The 21,610-nt window shown below is 40.5% G+C and overlaps 1 pseudogene; it reads right to left on the bottom strand.

Moving 5' to 3' along the window:
- Positions 1 to 469: 469 nt before the first annotated feature.
- Positions 470 to 1,032, bottom strand: LOC132513189 (ferritin heavy chain-like; annotated as a pseudogene).
- Positions 1,033 to 21,610: the final 20,578 nt, after the last annotated feature.

The following is a 21,610-nucleotide window of genomic DNA, read 5'->3' as shown; positions in this document are numbered from 1 at the left end:
GGCAACCAGTATTTTGTATTCCATACTAAGGTTTTTTATATATTGATATATAATTTTACCATGCACAGGTACCCACATAGACTAGGGCTTAGAAGACCCACCCCACCCCACCCCTCTACACTGATTTTGTTTATAAGGGGAAGATCGATTTTGTGTTTTCCAGGGTCCCAAGGAAGACCATCTCCCTCCCTCTGTGGTGATCCTGAGCTGCATGTGGACCAAGCCGGGGTGTGTTCAGAGACTCCTGGATGCCTGCTTTAAAATTTAAAAGGTGAGAGATTTGCCCACATGAATCAACCAGAGACCTTTATTTATTTATGAACCAATAACTTTATTGGAAGAAACGGAAAAACTGGAAGAAAAAAACTTAAGTGAACTTCTTCTGCAAGGGCACTATTGCCGTCTGCATGGCAGGCACGGTGACCAGGGCTCTGGTCACTCCGTGGCTCTGGGGAAGTACAGTCCAGGCTCAGTTCTTGTCACTGTCGCCCAGGGTGAGCTTGTCAAAGAGGTACCCTGCCAGGTCGACGTCCGGGGCCCCCATCATGCTCAGGGTGGTGACACGACCCTCCAGCTCTCGGATGAACGCCACCTGCTGGCGGAGGTAGTGAGTTTCCAGGAAGCGGTGCAGGTGGGGGTTGCTCTTGTCCGTGACCAGCTGGTACAGGTGGAGCAGGCGTTCACGAGCTTCTCCAGAAACAAGGCGCACTTCATGGCCTTGAGGCCGCTCTTCCACTTGTCCCTGACTGGCTTCCTGATGTGTTGGAAGTTGAGGCGGCCCCCGCGCTGGTTCTGCGGGCGCATCAGGCCCTGGGCCCGCCCGCTGTACTCGTGCGAGCGGCGCAGGAGAAACCGGGTGAAGTGCTTCAAGGCCACGTCGTCGCGGTAGAGGTAAACGGCCGCGGCCAGGCACACGAAGGAGGCGTGGAGCTCCAGGGTGAAATGGCTGTTGATGGCGGCCTCGCAGTCGGGGTGGTAGCTCTGGCGCACCTGTGAGGGCGGCACGGGCAGCGTGGCGGACGGCAAGGGCATCGTGGCGGGCGTGAAGGCCAAGGTGAAGGCGAAGTCGCTGGGCCCGCGGTAGGTGCCTCAGAGCGCTCCCATGTGGTCGAAGACGGCGGCCGCTCTGCGATGGACCGGCAGGCGCGTCCATTACCCGGGTTTGGGAGGGGGGAAGGGAGTTTCCGGTTCCGTTACGGGGGTGGGGGGGTGGGGGTGGGGGGGTGGGGGGGTGGGGGTGGGGTGGGGGGGTGGGGGTGGGGTGGGGGGGTGGGGGGGTGGGGTCAGGGGGCGGGGGATTGGGGGGGTGGGGTCAGGGGGCGGGGGATTGGGAGGGTGGATGTGCATGGAGGGCGGGGCGTGAAAGCTGTGTCCCAGGTTCCACCCAGGCCTGGGTGAGGCAGGCTGACTGCGCTGAGCACCTGGCATCTATTAATCTTTAAATTTTGCAGTAATATTTCTATTTTCCCAGGACTTTCTCTTGTTCTCTAATTGCTCTCTTTTACAGCACCCTGTTCTCATTTTATAAACCGACTGTCTTCCTTAAAATTCTGAGAATATGAATTTGGATTTTTTTGGTAAATTCTTTTCCGTTTCCTGTATTATATTTATTTTTTCTCCAGAAATAGTTCTGTTTGTTCATCGTGATCCTCTCTTTCACTTTCCTCAAATATCTGGCAAACATTTGTCCATTCATATTTGGGAGTAAAGGACTCATGTGATCAGCCTAGGTAACTAGCATGGATCTGATCTACAGTTGGGACGTCCATTTCATTAATAGGCATCTCCTCTGTATGGGAGAGTGGAGCATGTCAATTAGGGAGCAGTCTTCTCCTTTGCGAGTACGTGGCATAAAACTCTCAGGTAGTATAGGGACCCTTCCAAATGCCCAAAGCATGGCATTTCTCTGACATCGGAAGACTTAAGTGGATCTCTCTTCAGATAGATGTGTCCTTCTGTTTTGTTTCCCTTCTGTTGTGCGGGTCTGCAGTTGTCTCAAATCTGCTCTAATTTGGGTTCACTTCCTGGACAAGTAATTCACTGTCTTTGGAGTATAGTTTTGGGAGATTCACACAGATCAGATGCCACTTTAACTTTGTCCAACGTAAGAAAGATTGGCGTAGGGTCAGAGCATGGTAGCGGCAAACAGAACTGTTGTTCTGAGAGTAGTTCTTTAATCTAACAGTCCACTCAGTACCTTCTGCACTGCTTTGATTTCATTGACTCTGTTCTTGAACTTTCTTTGACTGTGCTCGGCTTTCTACTACAGGTATATTGTTTTATTTTCCTTTATTTTTAAAACTTGAAGTATAGTTGATTTACAGTACTATATCAGTTTCTGGTGTACAACATAGTGATTTAATATTTTTATAGATTATACTCCATTCAAAGTTGTTATAAAATATTGGTTCTCTTCCCTGTGCTATACAATATATCCTTGTAGCTTATTTATTTTATACATAGTAGTTTGTACCTCTTAATCCCCTACCCCTATCTTGCCCCTACTCTTTTTTTTTTTACATCTTTATTGGAGTATGATTCCTTTACAATGGTGTGTTAGTTTCTGCTTTATAACAAAGTGAATCAGTTATACATATACATATGTGCCCATATCTCTTCCCTCTTGTGTCTCCCTCCCTCCCACCCTCCCTATCCCACCCCTCTAGGTGGTCACAAAGCACCGAGCTGATCTCCCTGTGCCATGAGGCTGCTTCCCACTAGCTATCTATTTTACGTTTGGTAGTGTATATATGTCCATGCCACTCTCTCACTTTGTCACAGCTTACCCTTCCCCCTCCCCATATCCTCAAGTCCATTCTCTAGTAGGTCTGTGTCTTTATTCCCATCTTACCCCTAGGTTCTTCATGACATTTTTTTTTCTTAGATTCCATATATATGTGTTAGCATACGGTATATGTCTTTCTCTTTCTGACTTACTTCACTCTGTATGACAGACTCTAGGTCCATCCACCTCACTGCAAATAATTCAATTTTGTTTCTTTTTATGGCTGAGTAATATTCCATTGCATATATGTGTCACATCTTCTTTATCCATTCATCTGTCGATGGACACTTAGGTTGCTTCCATCTCCTGGCTATTGTAAATAGAGCTGCAATGAACATTTTGGTACATGACTCTTTTTGAATTATGGTTTTCTCAGGGTATATGCCCAGTAGTGGGATTGCTGGGTCATATGGTAATCCTATTTGTAGTTTTTTAAGGAAGCTCCATACTGTTCTCCATAGTGGCTGTACCAATTCACATTCCCACCAGCAGTGCAAGAGTGTTCCCTTTTCTCCACACCCTCTCCAGCATTTATTGTTTCTAGATTTTTTGATGATGGCCATTCTGACTGGTGTGAGATGATATGTCATTCTACTTTTGGTTTGCATTTCTCTAATGACTAAAGATGTCGAGCATTCTTTATGTGTTTGTTGGCAGTCTGTATATCTTCTTTGGAGAAATGTCTATTTAGGTCTTCGAGCCATTTTTGGATTGGGTTGTTTGTTTTTTTGTTATTGAGCTGCATGAGCTGCTTATAAATTTTGGAGATTAATCCTTTGTCAGTTGCTTCATTTGTAAATATTTTCTCCCATACTGAGGGTTGTCTTTTGGTCTTGTTTATGGTTTCCTTTGCTGTGCAAAAGCTTTGAAGTTTCATTAGGTCCCATTTCTTTATTTTTGTTTTTATTTCCATTTCTCTAGGAGGTGGGTCAAAAAGGATCTTGCTGTGTTGTATGTCATAGAGTGTTCTGCCTCTGTTTTCCTCTAAGAGTTTGATAGTTTCTGGCCTTACATTTAGGTCTTTAATCTATTTTGAACTTATTTTTGTGTATGGTGTCAGGGAGTGTTCTAATCTCATACTTTTACATGTACCTGTCCAGTTTTCCCAGCACCACTTATTGAAGAGGCTGTCCTTTCTCCACTGTACGTTCCTGCATCCTTTATCAAAGATAAGGTGACCATATGTGCGTGGGTTTATCTCTGGGCTTTCTATCCTGTTCCATTGATCTTTCTGTTTTTGTGCCAGTACCATACTGCCTTGATTACCGTAGCTTTGTAGTATAGTCTGAAGTCAGGGAGCCTGATTCCTCCAGCTGCGTTTTTCGTTCTCAAGATTGCTTTGGCTATTCGGGGTCTTTTGTGTTTCCATACAAATTGTGAAGTTTTTTGTTCTAGTTCTGTGAAAAATGCCATTGGTAGTTTGATAGGGATTGCATTGAATCTGTAGATTGCTTTGGGTAGTAGAGTCATTTTCACAATGTTGATTCTTCCAATCCAAAAACATGGTTTATCTCTCCATCTATTTGTATCGTCTTTAATTTCTGTCATCAGTGTCTTATAATTTTCTGCATACAGGTCTTTTGTCTCCTTAGGTAGGTTTTTTCCTAGATATTTTATTCTTTTTGTTGCAATGGTAAATGGGGGTGTTTTCTTGATTTCACTTTCAGATTCTTCATCATTAGTGTATAGGAATGCCGGAGATTTCTGTGCATTAATTTTGTATCCTGCTAGTTTACCAAATTAATTGATTAGCTCGAGTAGTCTTCTGGTAGCATCTTTAGGATTCTCTATGTATAGTATCATATCATCTGCAAACACTGACAGCTTTGCTTCTTCTTTCCCCATTTGGATTCCTTTTATTTCCTTTTCTTCTCTGATTGCTGTGGCTTAAACTTCCAAAACTATGTTGAATAATAGGGGTGAGAGTGGGCAACCTTGTCTTATTCCTGATCTTAGTGGAGATGCTTTCAGTTTTTCACCATTGAGGATGATGTTGGCTGTGGGTTTGTCATATATGGCCTTTATTATGTTGAGGAAAGTTCCCTCTATGCCTACTTTCTGCAGGGTTTTTATCATAAATGGGTGTTGAATTTTGTCGAAAGCTTTCTCTGCATCTATTGAGATGATCATATGGTTGTTCCCCTTCAATTTGTTAATATGGTGTATCACGTTGATGGATTTGCGTATATTGAAGAATCCTTGCATTCCTGGAATAAACCCCACTTGATCATGGTGTATGATCCTTATAGTGTGCTGTTGGATTCTGTTTGCTAGTATTTTGTTGAGGATTTTTGCATCTATGTTCATCAGTGATATTGGCCTGTAGTTTTCTTTCTTTGTCACTTCCTTGTCTGGTTTTGGTGTCAGGATGACGGTGGCCTCGTAGAATGTGTTTGGGAGTGTTCCTTCCTCTGCTGTATTTGGAAGAGTTTGAGAAGGATAGGTGTTATCTCTTCTCTAAATGTTTGATAGAATTCACCTTTGAAGCCATCTGGTCCTGGGCTTTTGTTTGTTGGAAGATTTTTAATCACAGTTTCAATTTCAGTGCTTGTGATTGTGATTGGTTTGTCTATATTTTCTATTTCTTCCTGATTCAGTCTTGGCGAGTTGTGCATTTCTAAGAATTTGTCCATTTCTTCCAGGTTGTCCATTTTATTGGCATAGAGTTGCTTGTAGTAATCTCTCATGATCTTTTGTACTTCTGCAGTGTCAATCGTTACTTCTCCTTTTTCATTTCTAATTCTATTGATTTGAGTCTTATTTTCTTGATGAGTCTGGCTAATGGTTTATCAATTTTGTTCATTTTCTCCAAGAACCAGCTTTTACTTTTATTGATCTTTGCTATCGTTCCCTTAATTTCTTTTTCATTGATTTCTGATCTGATCTTTATGATTTCTTTCCTTCTGCTAACTTTGGGTTTTTTTCTTCTTCTTTCTCTACTTGCTTTAGGTACAAGTTTAGGTTGTTTATTTGAGATGTTTCCTGTTTCTTAAGGTAGGATTGTATTGCTATAAACCCTCTTAGAACTGCTTTTGCTGCATCCCATAGGTTTTGGGTCATCGTGTCTCCATTGTCATTTGTTTCTAGGTATTTTTTGATATCCTCTTTGATTTCTTCAGTGATGACTTCGTTATTAAGTAGTGTATTGTTTAGCCTTCATGTGTTTTTGTATGTTTTACAGATCTTTTCCTGTAATTGATATCTAGTCTCATAGCGTTCTGTTCGGAAAAGATACTTAATACAATTTCAATTTTCTTAAATTTACCAAGGCTTGATTTGTGACCCAAGATATGATCTATCCTGGAGAAAGTTACATGTGCACTTGAGAAAAATATGTATTCTGTTGTTTTTGGATGGAATGTCCTATTAATATCAATTAAGTCCATCTTGTTTAATGTATCATTTAAAGCTTGTATTTCCTTATTTATTTTCATTTTGGATGATCTGTCCATTGGTGAAAGTGGGGTGTTAAAGTCCCCTACTATGAACGTATTACTGTCGATTTCCCCTTTTATGGCTGTTAGTATTTGCCTTATTTATTGGGGTGCTCCTATGTCAGGTGCATAAGTATTTACAATTGTTATATCTTCTTCTTGGATTGATCCCTTAATCATTATGTAGTGTCCTTCTTTGTCTCTTCTAATAGTCTTTATTTTAATATCTATTTTGTCTGATATGAGAATTGCTACTCCAGTGTTCTTTTGGTTTCCATTTGCATGGAATATCTTTTTCCATCCCCTCACTTTCAGTCTATATGTGTCCCTAGTTCTGAAGTGGGTCTCTTGTAGACAGCATATATATGGGTCTTGTTTTTGTATCCATTCAGCCAGTGTGTGTCTTTTGGTGGGAGCATTTAATCCATTTACATTTAAGGTAATTCTTGATATGTATGTTCCTATTCCCATTTTCTTAATTGTTTTGGGTTTGTTTTTGTAGGTCTTTTCCTTCTCCTGTGTTTCTTGCCTAGAGAAGTTCCTTTAGCATTTGTTGTAAAGCTGGTTTGGTGGTGCTGAGCTCTCTCAGCTTTTGCTTGTCTGTAACAGTTTTAATTTCTCCATCAAATCTGAATGAGATCCTTGCTGGGTAGAGTAATCTTCGTTGTAAGTTTTTCTCCTTCATCACTTTAAATATGTCCTGCCACTCCCTTCTGGCTTGCAGAGTTTCTGCTGAAAGATCAGCTGTTAACCTTATGGGGATTCCCTTGTGTGTTTTTTGTTGTTTTTCCCTTGCTGCTTTTAATATGTTTTCTTTGTATTTAATTTTTGACAGTTTGATTAATATGTGTCTTGGCGTGTTTCTCCTTGGATTTATCCTGTATGGGACTCCCTGTGCTTCCTGGACTTGATTAACTATTTCCTTTCCCATATTAGGGAAGTTTTCAACTATAATCTCTTCAAATATTTTCTCAGTCCCTTTCTTTTTCTCTTCTTCTTCTGGGACCCCTATAATTCGAATGTTGGTGCATTTAATGTTGTCCCAGAGGTCTCTGAGATTGTCCTCAGTTCTTTTCATTCTTTTTTCTTTATTCTGCTCTGCAGTAGTTATTTCCACTGTTTTATCTTCCAGGTCAGTTATGCGTTCTTCTACCTCAGTTATTCTGCTATTGATCCCTTCTAGAGTATTTTTAATTTCATTTATTGTGTTTTTCATCATTGCTTGTTTCCTGTTTAGTTCATCTAGGTCCTTGTTAAATATTTCTTGCAATTTCTCTATTCTGTTTCCAAGATTTTGGATCATCTTTACTATCATTTTTCTGAATTATTTTTCAGGTAGACTGCCTATTTCCTCTTCATTTGTTAGGTCTGGTGGGTTTTTATCTTGCTCCTTCATCTGCTGTGTGTTTTTCTGTCTTCTCATTTTGCTTACCTTACTGTGTTCAGGGTCTCCTTTTTGCAGGCTGCAGTTTCATAGTTCCCGTTGTTTTTGGTGTCTGTCCCCAGTGGCTAAAGTTGATTCAGTGGGTTGTGTAGGCTTCCTGGTGGAGGGGATTAGTGCCTGTGTTCTGGTGGATGAGGCTGGATCTTGTCTTTCTGGTGGACAGGTCCACGTCTGGTGTTGTGTTTTGCAGTGTCTGTGGCCTTATTGTGATTTTTGGCGGCCTCTCTGCTAATAGGTGGGGTTGTGTTCCTGTGTTGCTAGTTGTTTGGCATAGGGTGTCCAGCACTGTAGCTTGCTGGTCGTTGAGTGAAGTTAGGTGTTTGTGTTGAGATGGAGATCTCTGGGAGATTTTTGCCGTTTGATATTGCGTGGAGCTGGGAGGTCTCTTGTGTACCAGTGTTCTGAAGTTGGCTCTCCCACCTCAGAGACACAGCACTGACTTCTGCCTGGAGCGCCAAGAATCTTTCATCCACACGGCTCAGAATAAAAGGGAGAAGAAGTAGAAAGAAAGAAAGAAAGAGAATAAAAGAAAATAAAGTAAGATAAACTAAAATAATGTTATTAAAATAAAAAATAATTCTTAAGAAATTTTTTTTTTGAAAAGTAAAAAAAAGAACAAAAAACGGATGGACAGAACCCTGTGACAAATGGTGAAAGCAAAGCTATACAGACAAAATCTGACACAGAACCATACACATACACACTCACAAAAAGAGGAAAAGTGGAAAAAATAATAAATCTTGCTCTCAAACTCCACCTCCTCCATTTGGGATGATTCGTTACCTATTCAGGTATTCCACAGATGCAGGGTACATCAAGTTGATTGTGGAGGTTTAATCCGCTGCTCCTGAAGTTGCTGGGAGATATTTCCCTTTCTCTTCTTTGTTCGCACAGCTCCCGGAGCTCAGCTTTGGATTTGGCCCCACCTCTGCATGTAGGTCGCTGGAGGGCGTCTGTTCTTTGCTCAGGCAGGACGGGGTTAAAGGAACCGCTGATTCGGGGGCTTTGGCTCACTCAGGCCGGGGGGAGGGAGGGGCACGGATACGGGGCGAGCCTGCGGCGGCAGAGACCAACAGAAGGTTGCACCAGCCTGAGGCGTGCTGTGCCTTCTCTTGGGGAAGTTGTCTCTGGATGACGGGACCCTGGCAGTGGCGGGCTGCAAAGGCTCCCGGGAGGGGAGGTGTGGATAGTGACCTGTGCTCGCACGCAGGTTTCTTGGTGGCAGCAGCAGCAGCCTTAGTGTCTCATGCACGTCTCTGGGGTCTGCGCTGTTAGCCGCGGCTTGCGCCCGTCTCTGGAGCTCCTTTAAGCAGCGCTCTTAATCCACTCTCCTCGCGCACCAGGAAACAACGAGGCAAGAAAAAGTCTCTTGCCTCTTTGGCAGCTCCAGATTTTTTCCCAGACTCCCTCCCGGCTAGCTGTGGGGCGCTAGCCCCCTTCAGGGTGTGTTCACGTTGCCAACCCCAGTCTTCTCCGTGCGATCCTACCGAAGCCCAAGCCTCAGCTCCCAGCCCCCGCCCACCCCGGCGGGTGAGCAGACAAGCCTCTCGGGCTGGTGAGTGCTGGTCGGCACCGATCCTCTGTGTGGGAATCTCTCCACTTTGCCCTCTGCACCCCTGTTGCTGCGCTCTCCTCCGCGGCTCCGAAGCTTCCCCCCTCTGCCACCCCTGTCTCCGCCCACGAAGGGGCTTCCTAGTGTGTGGAAACCTTTTCTCCTTCACAGCTCCCTCCCACTGGTGCAGGTCCCGTCCCTATTCTTTTGTCTCTGTTTATTCTTTTTTCTTTTGCCCTACCCCGGTACGTACGTAAGGAGTTTCTTGCCTTTGGGGAGGTTTGAGGTCTTCTTCCAGCGTTCAGTAGGTGTTCTGTAGGAGTTATTCCATGTGTAGATGTATTTCTGATGTATCTGTGGGGAGGCATGTGATGTTCGCATCTTACTCTTCCGCCATCTTTCCCCTCTCTGCCCCTACTCTTTTCTTTCTCCTTCTTCCCTCTTCCTTTCCATCTCCCCTTTCCTACTAGTGGAGCCTATTAACCCCTAGTTTGTTCTTTATATCTGTGAGTCTGTTTCTGTTTGTTACATTCAATCATTTGTTTTATCTTTTAGGTTCGAAATATAAGTGATAACATACATTATTTGTCTTTCTCTGTCTGACTTATTTCATGAAGCAGAATATGCTTCAGGTCCATCCATGTTGTTGCAAATGGCAAATTTCATCTTTTTATAGCAGAGTGGTATTCATTGTAGTATTACGTACACCACATCTTTATCCATTCATCTGTTGATGGACACTTAGGTTGCTTCCATGTCTTGGATATTGTAAATAATACTGCTGTAAACATTGGGGTACATGTATCTTTTCAAATTAGTGTTTTTGTTTTCTTCAGATATATGCCCAGGAGTAGAATTGCTGGGTCATATGCTAGGTCTATTTTTAGTTTTTTGAGAAACCTCCATACTGTTCTCCATGGTGGCTGCACCAATTTACATTCCCACCAACAGTGTATAGGGTTTCCTTTTCTTCACATCCTTGCCAACACTTCCTATTTGTGGTCTTCTTGATGGTTGCCATTCTGACAGGTATGAGGTGATTTCTCAAGGGTTTTTGATTTTCATTTCTCTAATGATTAGCTATGTTGAGCATCTTTTCATGTGCCTGGTGGCCATCTGTATGTCCTCTCTGGGAAAATGTCTACTCACTTCTTCTGCCCACTTTTCAATTGGGTTGTTTGGGTGTTTTTCTTTGTTTTTTTTGGGATATTGACTTGTATGAGCTGTTTACATATTTTGCATATTAACCCCTTATCACTCATATCATTTGAAAATATTTTCTCCCATTCATTTGGTTGTCTTTTTGTTTTGTTGATGGCTTCCTTTGCTGTGCAAAAGTTTTAAGTTTAGTTAGGTCCCATTTGTTTATTTTTTCTTTTGTTTCCTTTGCCTTAGCAGACAGGTCCAAAATACTGCTACCATTTATGTCAGGTAGTGTTTTCTCTTCTATGAGTTCTGTGGTTTCTGGTCCTGCATTTAGGTCTTTAATCCATTTTGAGTTTGTTTTTGTATATGGAGTGAGGAAATGTTCTAATCGCATCCTTTTACACGTAGCTGTCTAGTTTTCCCAGTACCACTTATTGAAGAGACTGTCTTTTTTCCACTGTATATTCTTGCCACCTTTGTTCTAGATTAATTGACCATAATGTGCATAACTTTATTTCTGGGCTCTCTATTCTGTTCCATTGATCTATGTGTCTGTTTTTGTGCCTATTTTAGCTACTGCTTTGATACTGTAGCTTTGTAGTATAGTCTGAAGTCAGGGAGCATGACAGCTCCAGCTTTGTTCTTTTCTTCTCAAGATTGCTTTCGCTATTCAGTGTCTTTGTGGTTCCATATGAATTTTAGGATTATTTGTTCTAGTTTTGTGAAAAATGTCATGGGTATTTTGATAGGGATTGCATTAAATCTGTAGATCGCTTTGGATGATATGGACATTTTAACTATTAATTCTTCCCATCCATGAACATGGGATATTTTTCCATTTCTCTGTATCATCTTCAGTTTCCTTCAGCAGTGTTTTTATAGTTTTCAGAGTGTAAGTCTGTCACCTCCTTGGGTAAGTTTATTCCTGTGTATTTTTTGATGTGACTTTAAATGGGATTGTTTTCTTGCTTTCCCTTTCTGATAGTTCACTCATTACTAATTCAAGTTTACTACCAGTGACCAGTCTGTTCACATTGTTTATTTCTTTCTGATTCAGTCTTGGAAAATTGTGTATTTATACAAGTTTATCCATTTCTTCTAGGTTGCCCAATTTGTTGGCACATAACTGTTCATAGTATTATGATTTTTGTATCTTTGTGGTATCGGTCATAATTTCTCCTCTTTCATTTCTTGTTTTGTTTACTTGGGTCCTCTCTTTTTTTTCTTGAGCAACACGGCTAAAGACTTATCAGTTTTGTTTATCTTTAAAAAAAACAGCTCTAGGTTTTATTGATCTTGTCTACTGTGTATTGAGTCTCTATTTCCTCTCTGATATTTATTATTTCCTTCCTTCTACGGACTGTGGGCTTTGTTCTTATTTTTATAATTCCTATAGATGGTAGGTTAGGTTGTTTCTTTGAGATTTTTCTTGTTTCTTGAGGTACGCCTCTATCAGTATAAACTTCTCTTGTAGAACTGTTTTCGTTGCATCCCATAGATTTTTGTTGTTGTTATTTGGGGGGGTGCATGCACTGCGCAGCATGTGAGATCTTAGTTCCCCAACCAGGGATCTAACCCACACGCCCTGCATTGGAAGCATGGAGTCTTAACCACTGGACTGCCAAAGAAGTCCCCTCATCCCATAGATTTTGGAAAGTTGTGTTTCCATTGTCATTTGTCTTGAGGTATTTTCTGATGTCCTCTTTGATTTCTTCATTAACCCATTGTTTTAGTATTTTCCCATTTTTCTTCCTGTAATTGATTTCTAGTTTTATACTACTGTGGTCTGAAAAATGCTTGATATAATTTCTGTTCCCTTAAATTTGTTGAGGCTTTTTTTATGGCCTAGCATGTGATCTATCCTGGAGAATGTTCCGTGTATACTTGAAAAGAATGTATATTCTGCGGCTTTTGAGTAGAATGTCTTATAGATATCTAAGCCCAACTCTTCTAATATGTCATTTAAGACTACTGTTTCCTTATTTATTTTCTGTGTGGATGATCTGTCCGTTGATATTAGTGGGGTGTTAATGTTCCCTACTATTATCGTATTATTGTCAATTTCTCCCTTTATGTCTGATAATACTTGCTTTATATATTTAGGCGCTCCTATAATAGGTGCATATATATTAACAAATGTTATATCCTCTTCTGGTATTGACCTTTTATCATTATATAGTGCCCTTCTTTGTCTTTTGTTATAGACTTTGTTTTAAAGTCTCTTTTGTCTGATGTGAGTATTGCTACCTCCACTTTCTTGTCATTTCCATTTGCATGAAAAATCTTTTTCCATCCCTTCACTTTAAGCCTGTGTTTGTCTTTAGCTCTGAAATGAGTCTCTTGTAGGCAGCATATAGACGGTCTTGTTTTTTTTTTTATTTTTAATACAGTCATCCACCCTTTTTCTTTTGATTGGAACCTTAAGTCCATTGATATTTAAAGTGATTTTTGATAGGTATGTACTTATTGTCCTTTTGTTATTTGTTTTCTGGTTGTTTTTATAGTTATCCTCAGTTCTTTTCTTCTTTTAGTTTATTCCCTTGTGGTTGGATGGTTTTCTTTAGTGACATGCTTGTGTACCTTTCGCTCTAGTTTTTGTGTATATGTTGTAGGTTTTTGATTTGTGGTCACCCTGGGGTTCAGATATGTTGACCTGTAACTATATCTACTTGTTTTAAACTCACAGTTATTTAAATTCAAACACATTCTAAAAGATCGACAGTATGTTAACTCCCCTCCCCTAAATTTTGTGTTTTTGATGTCATATTTTACATCTTCGTACTTATACCTTAACGGTTATTGTATTTATATTTGATTTTTCAATTTTTTGTCTTTTAACATTTGTACTAGCATATTTAAGTGGTTGATCCGCAGCCTTTACTATATATTTGCCTTTACTAGTGGAATTTTTTCCTTTTCTATAGATTCTTACTTCTTGTTGTAGCCTTTGATTATCTACTTAGTGGAGACTGTTTAACATTTCTTTTAGGGTAGGTTTAGTATTGATTAATTCTTTTAGTTTTTGCTTCTCTGGGAAGTTCTTTATCTCTCTTTCAATTCTGAATGATAATCTTGCTGGGTAGAGTATGTTACGTTGTAGGTTTTTCCCTTTCATCACTTTAAATATATCATGTCTCTCCCTTCTGGATTGCAAAGTTTCTGCAGAAAGATCAGCTGATAGCATTATAGGTGTTCCTTTGTATATGACTCTGTTTTTCTCTTGCTGACTTTAGAATTCTTTCTGTGTAACTTTTGCCATTTTAATTATGATGTGTCCTGGTATAGGTCTTTTTGCTTTCATCTTGTTTGGGACCCTCTGTGCTTCCTATGCCTAGATAACTGTTTCCTTCTTCAGTTCTGGGAAGTTTTCATCCATAATTCTATCAAATTCATTTTTGACCCCTCCTTTTTTTACTCTTCTCCTTTTGGGACCTCTATAATGAGAATGTTAGTACACTTGATGTAGTCCTAGAGGTCCCTTCAATTGTTCTCATTTTTTAAACCTGATTTTTTTTGTTGTTCTGATTAAGTGGTTTCCATTATTTCATCTTTCAGATTACTTATGCATTCTTCTATATCACCTTGTCTGCTGCTAATCCCTTCTAGTTTTGTTTTTTTTGTTTTTGTTTTTTTTCATTTCACTTATTGTATGCTTTGGCTCTGACTGATTCTTTTTATATTTTCTAGTTCCTTGTTAAAATTCTCACTGTGTTCATATATTCTTTTTTTTTTCATATATTCTTTTCTGTAGTTCAGTTAGCATTTTCATTACTAATTCTTTGAACTCTATATGGTAAATTATTTTTCTGTTTCAATATTTTTTTCAGAGTTTTTTTCCTTGTTCTTTTGTGTGAAACAAATTCCTTTGTCTTCTCATTTTGTTTAATTTTGTCTCTATGAAATTAAGTGAAACAGTTACCTATCCCATTCTTTAAGGAGTGTTGTTGTGTGGGAGCATCCCTGTGCAGTTCGTGTGTGCCCAGTAGCTTTGGTGGCATAGCTGAATCTGAAATGAGCACAAGTCACATCTTCCCCCAGGGTTTCCTGGCAACTATCACCTTGGTGGGCAATGGGGCTGGAGATGGAGGAGCTCGAGTCAGAGCCAGATATGAGGTGGGGCTTCTGCCGTGCTCAGTGGCCAACACCACCCTATTAGGGGTGGGGTTGTGTCCCAAGGTGCTGGAGCAGAAGACTAGAAAGTCGGCTCTGAGCTAGTTATGTTCCCTCTAAGTGTATGCTATCCTTTCTCCCAGCATCGGCAGTTTTGCCCTGGAAGGGAGCAGTGCTGGATCAAGAGGGGCCAGAGTGGGTTCCTGGTGTGGGCTGGGCTTCTGCTAGGGTGGTCTCAGCACACCAGTCTGAGTTCCAGATGTTCCTGATCTGCTGCCTCCTGTATGCCAGCAGTGGCTGCCCTTTCCCCACTGAGATGTAGTGCTGGTTCTGAGCCAGCTCCATACCCCCCAACTATGCACTCTCTTCAGCAATGGCAGCCTTTGCCCTAGTGGGGTGCTGCACCATGGAGCAAGATGGGCCAGAGCAGGCACTTTGTGTGGACTGGGGCATGCACTGGGGTGGTTGCAGGGAACTGGCCAGGGTCCCAGTCAGTCTCAATCTGCTTCCTCCACCTTGTTTTGACAGCAAGCAAACGTGTACATGAGTGAAATCTAAGTTTCTCACAGCACCCTTGCCAGTACTATTGGTCTTCAAACCAGCCAAGGGGACTCATCTTCCTGGTGTCATACCCTAGGTCTGGGGTGCCCAATATGTGGTTTGAACCACTCACTCCCCAGGGAGGACCTCCAAGCACATGTAATCCTCCCCCTTCTGTGTTCCCTACTAAGGGCACAGGTCCCAATCCTATTGCTTCTCTTCCCTTCCTTCCTGACTGTGTGTATCTTTCTTCCAGCCTTCATTGTAGAAGAGCCTTTCTGCCAGTCTCCAGTTTGTTTTGAGTGAGAATTACTCCATGTGTAGATGTATTTTTCATCTGTTCATGGGGTGAGGTGAGCTCAGCCTCCTCCTACTCTGCCATCTTGATCTCCCAGTAGCCTACTGCAGGTATTTAAAATTCTCTGGTTTTATCATTGTGAAAGCATCTCCTGTTTTTATCTTCCAAACATTCCTCACAATCTCTGGTTTGCTAACTATATCCTTTGTCATTTGTGTACGTGTAGATAGTAGTTTTTGTGTCTAGTCCACCACTATGAGTAAGTTATCACTTTTTACTTTTTGAAAATACAAATACTTATTTTTTGAAAAGTTAATGCATCTGTATGGCTTAAAACCCACATAGTTTTCTCTCTCTAGTCAATCAATGGTGTATTACTTGTTATAATCAGGAGAAGAAAGAGGAAGAAAAAGAAGAAATAATACTCATGTTAAGAAAATCATAGACACATAAGAGAGGAATCTTTAGAAACATATTCTTCAGAAGCATATTATTTTTGAGTACATGTGGAGCATTTACCAAGACAGACTGTATTCTGGGCCACACAACAGGTCTCAATAAATTTTAACAGATTCAAATCATGTGAGATATGTTCTCTGACCACGAAGGAATTAAACTAGAAATCATTAACAGAAAGATGTCTGATAAATCCCCAAATATTTGAAAACTAATAGTAAAGTACACTTCTAAACAATCCAAAGGTCAAAGAAGAGATTAAGGGGCATTAAAATTATTTTGAATGGAATGTAAGCAAAATACAACATATCAACATTTGTGAGATGGAGCTAAATCAGTGCTTAGATGGAAACGTATAGCCCTAAATGCCTATATTTTTAAAAAAAAGGAGTCTCAAATAAATTATCTAACTTCCAACCTTAAGAAACTGAAAGAATGAGGAACAAAATAAATCTAAATCAAACAGAGGGAAGGAAGAGTTTGTTGCAAGCCAGGAAGTGTTTTATAACCTGGGACAAAGCTAAGATGTTGAGGACTCTGAATAAAGCAACGGTGAAGCATGTCTACTGTTATTGGGGATTGGCCCCAGGGAGAGGCCAGTGGGCCATATTTAGGGTCTGTGGTTGAGCTGGTCATTTCAAATAGAAGTCTCAGTGAGAACTCTTTCTACCGTATGGTGACAAAAGATACTGAATCAAAGACCTAGGACAGACTGAGGGTTCCTTTTAGGCTTTGGACCAAGGTAAATTGAGGTGACTACCCAAGGCTTGGTCCTTTGAATGACATGTACCTGTATGCCTGGAAGCAAGTGACTGGACAAAAAGAGCCAATTCAAAATCATATATCCTTCTTGTCAGTTATCTTTCTAACTTCCTGCCCCTAGGGAAAAAAATGGAAATCCAACCTTCATGCTAAGATTGCCCTTGAATAATGATACTTCTCCTTTCTAGATTTTCCTTGATGTTTCTTTTAATGTTATTTTACCTGTGTCAAAGTGTTCAGAGTAAGAAGAGAGCTAACAGCATAATTTTACTTAGGCTCTGCCCTGGCCCTCTCACTGGGGAGGATCTACATATTCATATAAAAAATGAAGAAGAATAGACATGTGCTGCTGCTTTCTAGAGGTGATGTAATGGTTTCTCCCCAGGCCAAATTCGACATAGAATGTAAATTTAAAAGAGGATTGGTAGTGATGGTGGTGGTCATAATGGTGGTTTGGTGCATGTCAGAGAGAGAGAGTGTGTTTGTGTGTCTGAGTGTATATAGGCTAAAGTCACGGTCCAGGGAGTTCTGGAGAGTTCAAGTTGACAGTCTTAAGATCTGTGATAAGGACACAGAATTTAAGTTAACAAGTCAAGATTGCTTAGATATTATCATATATGCCCATCAGAGCTGAGATTATGTTCACCTTTCATTCCTTTAGTTTCACTCTCTCTTTCCTTTATTCTCAGTTTTACTCTTCCTCTTTCCTTCAGTGAGTAACTAGAGATCCAAAAAGTGAAGTGATTTGGGGAAAGATGAAAAAATCATATTTATTTAGCAACAGAACAACCTAAGGAAAGTGGAAGAATTAAAGTGGCATAGTGTCAGAACCCGAACCAGACAAAGCCATCACAAGAAAAGAAAATCACAGACAAATAACATTAATAAACATTGCTGCAAAAATTCTGAACGGAACACTAGCAAACTGAATTTAGCAACATATAAAAATGATTACATACCATGATCAAGTGGGCGTTATCCTAGGAATGCAAGGCCGTTTCACCATATGAAAATCAGTCAATGCAGTGCATCATATTAATAGTATAAAGGACAAAAACAACATCTCAATAGATGGGGGAAAAGAATTTAACAAAATCCACCACGCTTTTATAAACAAAACAAAACCAAAACCAAAACCAACTAAGAAGAAAAGGAAACTTCCTAATCCCCCACAATTAACATCATACTTAAAGGTAAAAAACTAAGTATTTCCCCTAATGTCTGGAACAAGCCAAAAATGTCTGTTCTCAGCACATCTATTCAACATTGTAGTGGAGGTTCTAGCCAGGTATATTAGGCAAGAAAAAGAAATAAAAGGCATTCAAATAGGAAAGAAAGAAGTAAAATTATACTTTTTCTTGGAATCATATGGTATGTAATTATATCTCAGTAAGGTTATTTTTTTAATCAAAGGAACAGTGTGTCAGCCAAAGATCAGGCTGTGCAATGGAGATGAAATTCAGAGTAGTGACTACGCAGCTCATTTGTCATGAAATAATATTACTTTCATGATTTGGCAATACTGAAGGAAGCAAATTTTCATGTTAATGATGGCTTCTTTTCTACCACCCAGCAGTATAATAAGAAGAAGAAAGCATTCAGAAAAAGGGGCTTAATACTCCTTAAGGGAAAAGGAACCTGGTAAAATTGAATTCATCAATAGTTACTTGTTAATTTCTGTATGTGAGGCTCTGTTCTAGGTATACCATAGAAGAAAGAAATCCTTGAGAAACAACTTCCTAGCCTATAAATATTTTGTCCTTAACATAGGTTAAATTTGACTTTTCGGCCATAGTCATAGTAGATGTACTGTTTGTTTTCGCTTTTGTTTTTCCTGTAACATGCTTTATTCATCCGTCTTGAACAGTGGCTCTTGGTGGCCACTAGATGGAAGCCTAACAACACCCCACATTTTCAAATGCTTTTTTTTTTTTTTTTTTAATCACTTGATTTGTTCAAACTAGATTTGAGGCATGAGCAAAAGCTGTCATTGGCTTTTTTTTTTTTTTAAGCTGTCGTTGGCTTTTAAAGTCTGAATTGTCATCTGTGTTTATTGCATAATTGCCCAGTGTGAGTACTTTATTGTTGCTGTCACTCATTGCAGTCATCCAAACCATAAGTCAGTCTAGGTCTGCCACCTGTTTGGAGACCCAAGATAGAGTGAGCTTGGGCTCTTACCATTCACCTTCTCCATGCCACTCCAGGAACTCTGTTGTACTCTCTTTCCTTGTGGTAGGTTGTATTATTTACTCACAATTCTTTCTTCCCTCCCTGTCCTAATCATGACTTCACTGGTGGTGGTAAATACTTCCTTGCTCCCTGATTTTGGGTGTCCCAAGTCAACTTTTTTGGACAGTAGTATGTGAGAAGACATAAGGTTTGCCAAATTTGACCAAAAGATGTAAATGTCCCTGCATGGTTGGGCTTGGCCTCTTATGTATCTTGCATCCACCATTTGAAGAACATGTCCTGGGCACATTGCAGAATAATGGGACATGTAGAACAGACATGAATCCAGCCCAACTAAACTCAACCCATACATAGCCAAACCTAGCAGGTACCAGCTGACTCCAGCAAAAGTCATTCTGTAGACCTGTGAATGAGATTTTGAGGTTGCTTGCTAGACAGCTTTACTGCAGCAAAATTGCCTAAGGCAGCTCCCCCAAAATGCAAGTTTCACACCTGTTATACTAACAGCAGCCAGAATTTTGTTACTCTCAGTTATGCATACAGTGGCTATTAGCCATTGCAGATTGGTGCCTGGTAAAGTCAATTTTCATGTTCTAATTCACCTTAGCAAATGGTTTAATAAAAATTTGTCAAAGAGGAACTTTACCTTTATGTAGTTTCTAAGACTCAGTTACCATGAAAACCAGTAAACTTCAAGGAGCAACATGGCACTGTATTATACACACAAAGAAAAAAGTACCTTCTAGGTGCAAGTTATTTGGCTTTATTTCTTTTTTTTTTGTTTATAGAACATGTACAGTCTGTTTCTTTTATAAAGTAACTTGCGGTGGAGATGGTAGACAGGCACATGAAAAGATGCTCAACATCACTAATCATCAGGGAAATGCAAATCAAAACCACAATGAGCTATCACCTCACATCTGTCAGAATGGCTGTCGTCAAAAAGCACAGAAGTAACAAATGTTGGAGAGGGTGTGGAGAAAAGGGAACCCTCGTGCACTGCTGGTGGCAATGTAAATTGGTGCAACCACTATGGAAAACAGTATGGAGGTTCCTCAAAACACTAAAAATGGAGCTACCATATGACCTCGCACTTCCACTTATGAGTATACATAGGAAAGAAACAAAAACACTACTTCGAAAAGATACATGCACCCCAATGTTCATAGCAACATTATTTACATTACCCAAGATGTGGAAGCAACCCAAGTGCCCATCAACAGATGAGTGGATAAAGAAGATGTAATGTATATATATATACACACATACATATATATGTATATGTATATACAATGGAATACTACTCAGCCATAAAAAGAATGAAATTTTGCCATTTGCAACAACATGGATGGACTTGGAGGGCATTATGCTAAGTGAAATAAGTCAGAGAAAGACAAATACTGTATGGTATCACTTATATGTGGAATCTAAAAAATAGAGCAAACTAGTGAACATAACAAGAAAAGAAACAGACTCATGCATATAGAGAACAAATTAGTGGTTACCACTGGGGAGAGAGCAGGGAGGAGGGGCAATATAGGGGTAGGGGATTAACAGGCACAACCTGGGCTTCCCTGGTGGCGCACGTGGTTGAGAGTCTGCCTGCCGATGCGGGGGACACGGGTTCGTGCCCCGGTCTGGGAAGATCCCACATGCCGCACAGTGGCTGGGCCCGTGAGCCATGGCCGCTGAGCCTGCGCGTCCGGAGCCTGTGCTCCGCAAAGGAAGAGGCCACAACAGTGAGAGGCCCGCGTACCGCAAAAAAAAAAAAAGAGGCACAACCTATTATATATAAAATAAGCTACAGGGATATATTGTAAAACACAGGGAATATAACCAATATTCTATAACAACTATAAATGGAGCATAACCTTTAAAAACTGGGAATCACTACATTGTACACCTGCAACTTAGGTAATATTGTATATCAACTGTATTTCAATTAAAACAGGAAAAAAAAAGTAGCATGTGGTAGGCAGAATAATGTCCCCCCAGAGATATTTACACCCTAATCCCTGGAATTTGTGAATATATTACTTTACATGCCAAAAGGGAATTAGTCTGTGTGATTAAATTAAGAGCTTTGAAATGGGGAGATTGTCATGAATTACGTGGGTGGGCAAAATCTATTCACATGGGTTCGTAAAAGAGGAGAGATTTTCCCAGTCAATAGTCAGAGGAAGATGTAACTACGGAAGAATAGTGATAGAGATGGGCATTGCTAACTTTGAAGACTGAGGAAGACGGATACAAGCCAAGGAATGTTGGAAGCCTCTAGAAGCTGGAAAAGACAAAGAAACAGATTTTACCCTGGAGCTTCCGGAAGGAATTAAGTCCTGATTACACCTTAATTTTAGCCCAGTGAGACCTGTGTTAGACTTCTGACCTACAGAACTATAAGAGAAATGTATGTTGGTTTTTTTGGTTTTTTCCCATGGAACATGTTCCTTGATTTGATTTGATTCACAATGTTGTGTTAGTTTCAGGTGTACAGCAAAGTGAATCAGTTGCACATATATCCATTTTTTTTTTTTTTTTTGTGGTACGCGAGCCTCACTGTTGTGGCCTCTCCCGTTGCGGAGCACAGGCTCCGGACGCGCAGGCTCAGCGGCCATGGCTCACGGCCCCAGCCGCTCTGCGGCATGTGGGATCTTCCCGGACTGGGGCATGAACCCGTGTCCCCTGCATTGGCAGGCGGACTCTCAACCACTTGCGCCACCAGGGAAGCCCTATCCTTTTTTTTTAAAGATTATTTTCCTGTATAGGTCATTATAGAGTATTGAATAGAGTTCCCTATGCTATACAGTAGACGCTTATTAGTTATCTGTTCTATATATAGTAGTGTGTATATGTCAATCCCAATCTCTCAATTTATCCCTCCCTGCTGGTAACC

Source organism: Lagenorhynchus albirostris, chromosome X (assembly GCF_949774975.1).
Source record: "Lagenorhynchus albirostris chromosome X, mLagAlb1.1, whole genome shotgun sequence".
In the NCBI taxonomy this organism is placed as follows: Eukaryota; Metazoa; Chordata; class Mammalia; order Artiodactyla; family Delphinidae; genus Lagenorhynchus; species Lagenorhynchus albirostris.
The sequence above is the reverse complement of the archived record's forward strand: the minus strand, read 5'-3'. Positions and strand labels throughout refer to the sequence as shown.